The sequence below is a fragment of the Dipodomys merriami genome, unplaced genomic scaffold (genome assembly GCF_024711535.1).
Source record: "Dipodomys merriami isolate MVZ:Mamm:240054 unplaced genomic scaffold, mDipMer1.0.p SCAF_13, whole genome shotgun sequence".
NCBI lineage: Eukaryota > Metazoa > Chordata > Mammalia > Rodentia > Heteromyidae > Dipodomys > Dipodomys merriami.
The window spans coordinates 31,231,259-31,237,514 of NW_027202604.1; the positions used below are offsets into that span (position 1 = coordinate 31,231,259).

Below are 6,256 nucleotides of genomic sequence, written 5' to 3' on the forward strand. Positions count from 1 at the left end.
GCCAGCAGCTGTCCTTCACTGGTCTTCACTCAGAGATGCTGAGCCTTGCAGGCCCCGCCTCCCTGCTGGGCACGCTGCATTCGCAGATGGCAGAAGGAAGTTGTCTGTAGTCTACAGTCTGTGCATATCATTATGAAGAGTTATTTCAGCTGGGAAATCACGATAGAAAGAAGACTGTGATTTGTGGTGCTCCCAAATAAGCATTTATCACTTAAAAATGTTCAAACAAGAAGCCAAAATCTTGTCAGGGGTCTCTGGATATGCACATCAGAGTGCGAGGTGGAATGGGCAAGCTCATTATGGAGTGTTCCTGCTGATCAAACATCTGACTTGGGCACTTTCCCAGGACTTTTCTGTAGCTAAAAAGACCCCTGTCATTCAGATTCTCTATCGCTTCCAAGAAACACATTTAAAATAGATTTATGAGAACAGCTTTTGCCCTGTGACCATGCAAATAGCCATTTCTCAAAGAAACCTCTGCAGACCCTGGCGCTTTGTTTCATAGAGAACAGAACATGTGACTGGATGGAAGAACAAAAGAATCCAACACTCTAAGTTGGATGCTGGTAGCTCATGATTATCCTCCTAGCTATGCAGGAGGCTGAGATCTGAGGCTTGTCGTTCAAAGCCAGCCCAGGAAGAAATATCAGAGAGATTCTTATCTCCCATTAATCACTAAAAAGCTGGGGCTCAAGTGATAGAACACCAGCAGGGAGCAAAAACGCTAAGCAAGAGTGCAAGGTTCTGCGTTCACGACTCTGTACTAGCACCAAAGAAAGAAATATTTTAGAGTTAAAATGCAAGTTAAATATTTTAAAGATACTGGATGAAAATCTGTTTAGTGTTTCATGAGCTTGTTTTTTTAGTACTTTTAATATTATTATTATTATCATTATTATTTGGTATCAAAGCACCTGTTAACAGCTTAGAAGAGAACATGGAAATGCTTTCTTTTCTTACTTTTTTTTTCTGCACTATTGGTCCCTAGCCCTTCTGTACAACTCTTAGGTGAGTTTCTTGCTCATTTGGGTACTTAACAACCATTCATGTCCTTATCTCTGAACCCTCTACTTAACATGGGCTCTCTACTTCTGCTCAAAAAGCAGAAGGAAATGTTGGTCTGTTGTTTCTATTGCTGAGACACATTTCTGAATCCATTGTCAAATTATTGAGTTGTTCATTGTTTTTTTGGTTCATCATGTGGAAAATGACAAAAGTAACTTTATTCCCAAGCTGATTAGAGTATGAATATTTCGCCAGCCAAAATGATGAAAAATTACCTCAGATTTTCTTAGAACACTTTTTTCATGTTGATTGTTTATTCCCATTTTATGGGTGAAATACAGACTTTGGCCATGTTTTCAGCACACAGGAAGGGCCTGGAATAACATTGTGTTAGGCAGTGTTAGAGTTGGGAATGTAATTCAGTGGTAGCACATTTGCATGAACAAAGCCCTGGATCCAATTCCTAGCACTAGAAAAGAAAAAAGAGGAAAAAAGAAGTTTAAGAGAAAAAAAGAAAGAGGAAAACTTGCTTAAGTAAGGTTTCAGACATTCTTGGTATTAATTTTATATCTTTATATTTATCATTCATGTGATCTTGGACAAGTTACCAAATCCTTTGAGATTCTGCATGATGTGACATTTAACTGAGATCATAAACAGGAAAGTAATTAGCAGAATGCCTTCTAACCTAGTGCATTTCAATGTTATTTTTACTCAGTTAGTGAGGGTATGAATTGAGACAGAAAGCTGTAAGGCTCACTAATATGAATATTATCATCACTTCCCCTTTGTCCAGAAGAAGGGAGTCTGAGATTTGTATAGGGTATGAAAACATGGCCTCTTGTTTTCTGTTTATTTAACAATATTTTTTTTTGTTGTAGCCCTTTTGGGACTTTAATCAAAGAATCCTACAGGATGATAAGTTAATGCCAATGGTGAAAGTAACTGTGGACTAATATTAAGCTTTATTTCATTGAGCTAAAGAGCTCAATGGATCAATAATAATCGGTATTCAAATATGCCCAAACTCCTTGTCAGATAATTACATTTCCAAGCATGGTGTAGAAATGCTTGCTCAATAGAATTTGCAAGCTCTAGGTAGCAGAGAACCAGTTAGGAGTTGTCTGAAAGAGTTCCTGTGCCATTTTGGGTGAACTTGAAGGAAGGATGGTTGAATAAACAGCTCATACCCTATGGTATGAGATAATTCTACCCAAGGAGGAAGAGCCACATGGGGCTTTCCCTGTGCTTCATAGATAAATTCAGCATCATTTTTGAGAGCTCCACGAGCCACTGGTGTATTTACTGTGCCATAGAAAAGTGCTTGTCTGGCATATAGGAAGCTTTAGATTCAATCGTGAGCATGGCAAAAGCAAAACAGAACAAAACGAAGTCAAAGAGCTGTTGAAATGGGTTCCTTGAGATGATCAGAACACAAGCAATTTATGTCTGTCTCTTAAGTATAAAGAAAAAAGATCAAAATGTTTCTTAAGAGAGTCTGGCGTGCTGGTACTCACCTACAATCTCACCACTTGCTAGTTTGCAGCAGGAAGATAAAGAGTTCAAAGCCAGCCCTAACTGCATAATAAGAACTTTGCTCACAGACTTATTGTTTTCCAAGGGCGCTCTTGTTAGATTATTGTAGACTTTGCCAGAAAATCACCTAGACATTCAGTTACAGAGAACAAAAAAAGGTTTATTGGTAGGAAAGGGGCCAGAAAGACCCCTTCTCACAAGGGAGAAGTGAGAAGAAGTGCCAGCTATTGTCTGAGGTGACCTATATAACCTAGGAGATCTAGGAAGGGCTACAGAGAGCTAGGAGATGGTGTGGCTGTGTGGGGCAGGGGCTTCATCATGGCAGACTAGGATTTATGGCTGCTGTCCAAATAGTAGACAAGGGCCCTGCAGCTGCCCAGACCTGAAGGTCACTCTAAGGGGCTTCCGTTGCCTTCTATGGTGGTAGCTACCCAGAGAAGTGCCATTCCAAGGTAGAGGGGGTTGGTGGCTGATTATTACTGGTTGATTATTTACTGCCTTTACTACATGGGCCTAGCATTTGCCTAAGACGAGAGCATGCTAAGCCATGCAAAGGGGAAGGAGTGTACTAAGCTATGGGAAGGGAGATCTTTGGACTGACAGATCACATATGAAAGGTTTTCTAATCACATCCAAGTACAATACAATGAAAGAAATCAATGTAAAGGAAATTTTGAAAGCAAAGAATGTATTATTGGTTGAGGAGATCATACCAAAAGATACAAATGCATGTGCAGACCCATTCAATTGTATGCATCGTTCATTTAGGTGCAATTTTTATATATCAAATATAGACCCATAAAACCTAGAGAAAGCTAACAGGGGTTAGAAATTCTTAAAACTGACCAATGAAATCACATACCTCCCTAAATTACTGTCCTGGGACAGGGAGAGACTTCCTTTCATTGTTGAGAGAGTTAGAGGAAGACTAAGGAAAACTACTTTGTTAATAATAATGTCTTACCTGTCCCAGAAAACTACCGTGTCACTGCTCATCTTCAATTCAGTTCTCCCAAGCATGTGAAATAAAGTGTTATCCTCATGTTCAGGTGAAGCAATTGGAACTCTAGGCCACTCACAATGGATGTAAAATAACAAGCTGAAATTGGAGGCTAATCTGTGACTATAAACTATAGCTATTTCCAGGATATCACAAACCTGAACTTCACTTACTTTTCAGACGAATATTACTCTAGCAAGAGCCCCAATCATTTTAATATGCAAACATTTTGGTCAGAATATTACATGACTACGAAATCATATTCATTTCTCTCTAGAGTAAAGATAATCTAACTTTTCTAATGTATCTCATAAAAATCACCCTAAAACGGATGTGGTAAAACTGCAGTTTTCAACTCTACAAAAAAAAAAATGCTAGATAATAAAGAAACTTTATTAGAATACTTAGAATTGAATTACAAAGAAAATACCCCTGAGTCAATTTCCTAAATGTAGATAACATTTCCCTAGTTTGTTTATGAATTCTTTTATTTTACCCATCAATTGTCAGTTCTAGAAACAAAACAGTAGCAGTCATAGGGGGAAAAAAAAGGTGAACAATTTGAAGACCCAATTAACATAAGACTCCCAGAGGCTTTGGACAATTTATACTTCCTTCTGTTCCCTTTTTGTAATAAAAAAAAATGAATCTGGGTTTTGGTAGGAGCAGACCATCAAAAGGCTGATTATGACAGTGTGAGTCGGATGAGCACCAGGACTGTAATTGGGAACTAAAATATCCCACAGGCAGTGTTAGTCTGCAGGTTAATGCTATTTTATTGGGTCATGGTAAATGAAACCTTTTTCTTTTTTTGTTAGTGGTGGAACTTGAACTTAGAGCCTGGGTGCTGTCCCAGAGCCTGTTTGTGCTCAAGACTAATACTGTATCACTTGAGCTACAGCACCACTTGTGAATATTTGAATGGTTCATTGGAGATAAGAGTCTCACGGGGACTTTTCTGTGGGGGCTGGCTTTCAACTGTAAGCCTCAGATCTCAGCCTCCTGAGTAGCGAGGATGACAGGTGTGAGCCAGTGGGCTGAACGAAACCTTTGAGCCACAAGGCCAGGTAGTAGGTCATTGGGTTTGTGGGGGTGTCCTGGAAAACGATGGCAGGAATGCCTCCTTTTCGTTCCAGCCATGGAGTTGGAGACTTCACTTTGCCAAGGCTCTGCCACAAAGACCCCAGCCATCACGGATGGGCTTCAACAAGATGAGCCAGAGTAAACCTCTTCTCTTCTCATGTTGATTTTCTCAAGGGTTTGTGATATGGATAGAAAGATGGCGGACACAGAAAGGGAAAGGCTGGGCAAAGAGGAGGACAGTCCAGCAGGTATTTGGAGGGTGATGATTGAGGAGGCGGGAGGGAGGGAGAGATGGATGGAGGGTGGGAGAGAGGGAGAGAGGGGGGAAGGGAGGGTCAGTGTGCTTTCCTCTATGGATGCAGCTCCCAGGAGGACCAGGAGGGGGCGCAGTGAGCTGGTTCAGGCTGAGAGGGAAGGGGAACGGATGGTCCCAAGTTGGATTTTACCCTTGTATTTATCACAATTGCCCCCCCAAAAGTTCAGTTAATTGTTCATAAAAAAGGAGGGTCTATGGCCAGACATTAAAAAAATACTACATCTAGGGTTACTGTGGGTTTTCTTCATGCCCAGGGTGCACATGTGATTCTTTGGAGTAGGCTGGCCTGACTCCCTTATAAACATAAAAGGGTAGAAGAATGCTCAGTTCTCCGCTTTTACAGGAACATAAAGTTAAGGGGAAATTCAACATTGCCACTTTGGTGGTCTTTTGACAATTTTTTTTTTTTTTTGGCCTGTCGTGGAGCCCGAACGCTAGGCATGGGCGCTGTCCCTAAGCTCTTTAGCTCAAGCCTAGCACTCTACCATTTGAGCCACAGCACCACTTCGGCTTTTTCTGCTTACGTGGTGCTGAGGAATCAAACCCAGGGCCTCATGCATGCAAGGCAAGCTACACTTCTACTTCTGGCCTTTTTCTGGTTAACTGGAGATATGAGTCTCCCAGACTTTTCTGCCTGGGTTGGCTTTGATCTGGGATCCTCAGATTTCAGCCTCTTAAGTATCTAGGATTACAGGCCAGGAGCCAGGAGCCAGGAGCACTGAGATCAATGTATCTAGTTAATTCTCTAATTGATGAGTCGATAATATGAAGACTCACTCATACCCATTGGTTTATTCAATCCTCTCAATGCTGACAGGTACAGTACATACAAGAGGTTTGTTGATTGACTTACTTATGCTAGAGCTTCACTGATTGTTTTTCTTCCATCTTCACTGTCTTGGTAAACTTCAACTAATAGGACCCACGTGGTTTTCTCATACTGAAAAGTTAGACTTAGGGAGACTCCCAATTCTCACAGCAAGTTGTATGACATAGTCACTAGTATCTCAAACCTAGCCTTGCATTGCCAGGTTTGACTCCCTTCCATAACCCATGGCAAGAGTGGGAAACTTTTGTCTCCTGTGTCCCTTACACAATAGAGCCAATGCCATTGATTGAAGGCTAGTGCAATCGGTGAGTCTTTGTGGACTTGAACTTCTAGAACAGAACGCCACAGACTAGTGGCTTCAACAAGAGGAATTCTTCCCCCCATTTGCTTCTGGGGCCTATAAAGTCCAAGGTCAAAGTGCTGATGGATGGGATTCTGTTTAGGATGTTCTCTCTTCAGAGGCTAGGATGGAGGGCGGGGAAGAAGG

At 41.2% G+C, this 6,256-nt stretch overlaps 1 long non-coding RNA gene across 1 annotated transcript; it reads right to left on the bottom strand.

The window, feature by feature from the left end:
- LOC138824553 (uncharacterized) lies at window positions 1-5,892 on the bottom strand. The gene is made up of 3 exons (XR_011371131.1): window positions 5,794-5,892; window positions 1,281-1,379; window positions 1-149 (listed from the first exon to the last, which is right to left on the bottom strand). It is a non-coding gene; the product is annotated as an uncharacterized lncRNA (long non-coding RNA).
- Between the last annotated feature and the right edge of the window lie 364 nt (window positions 5,893-6,256).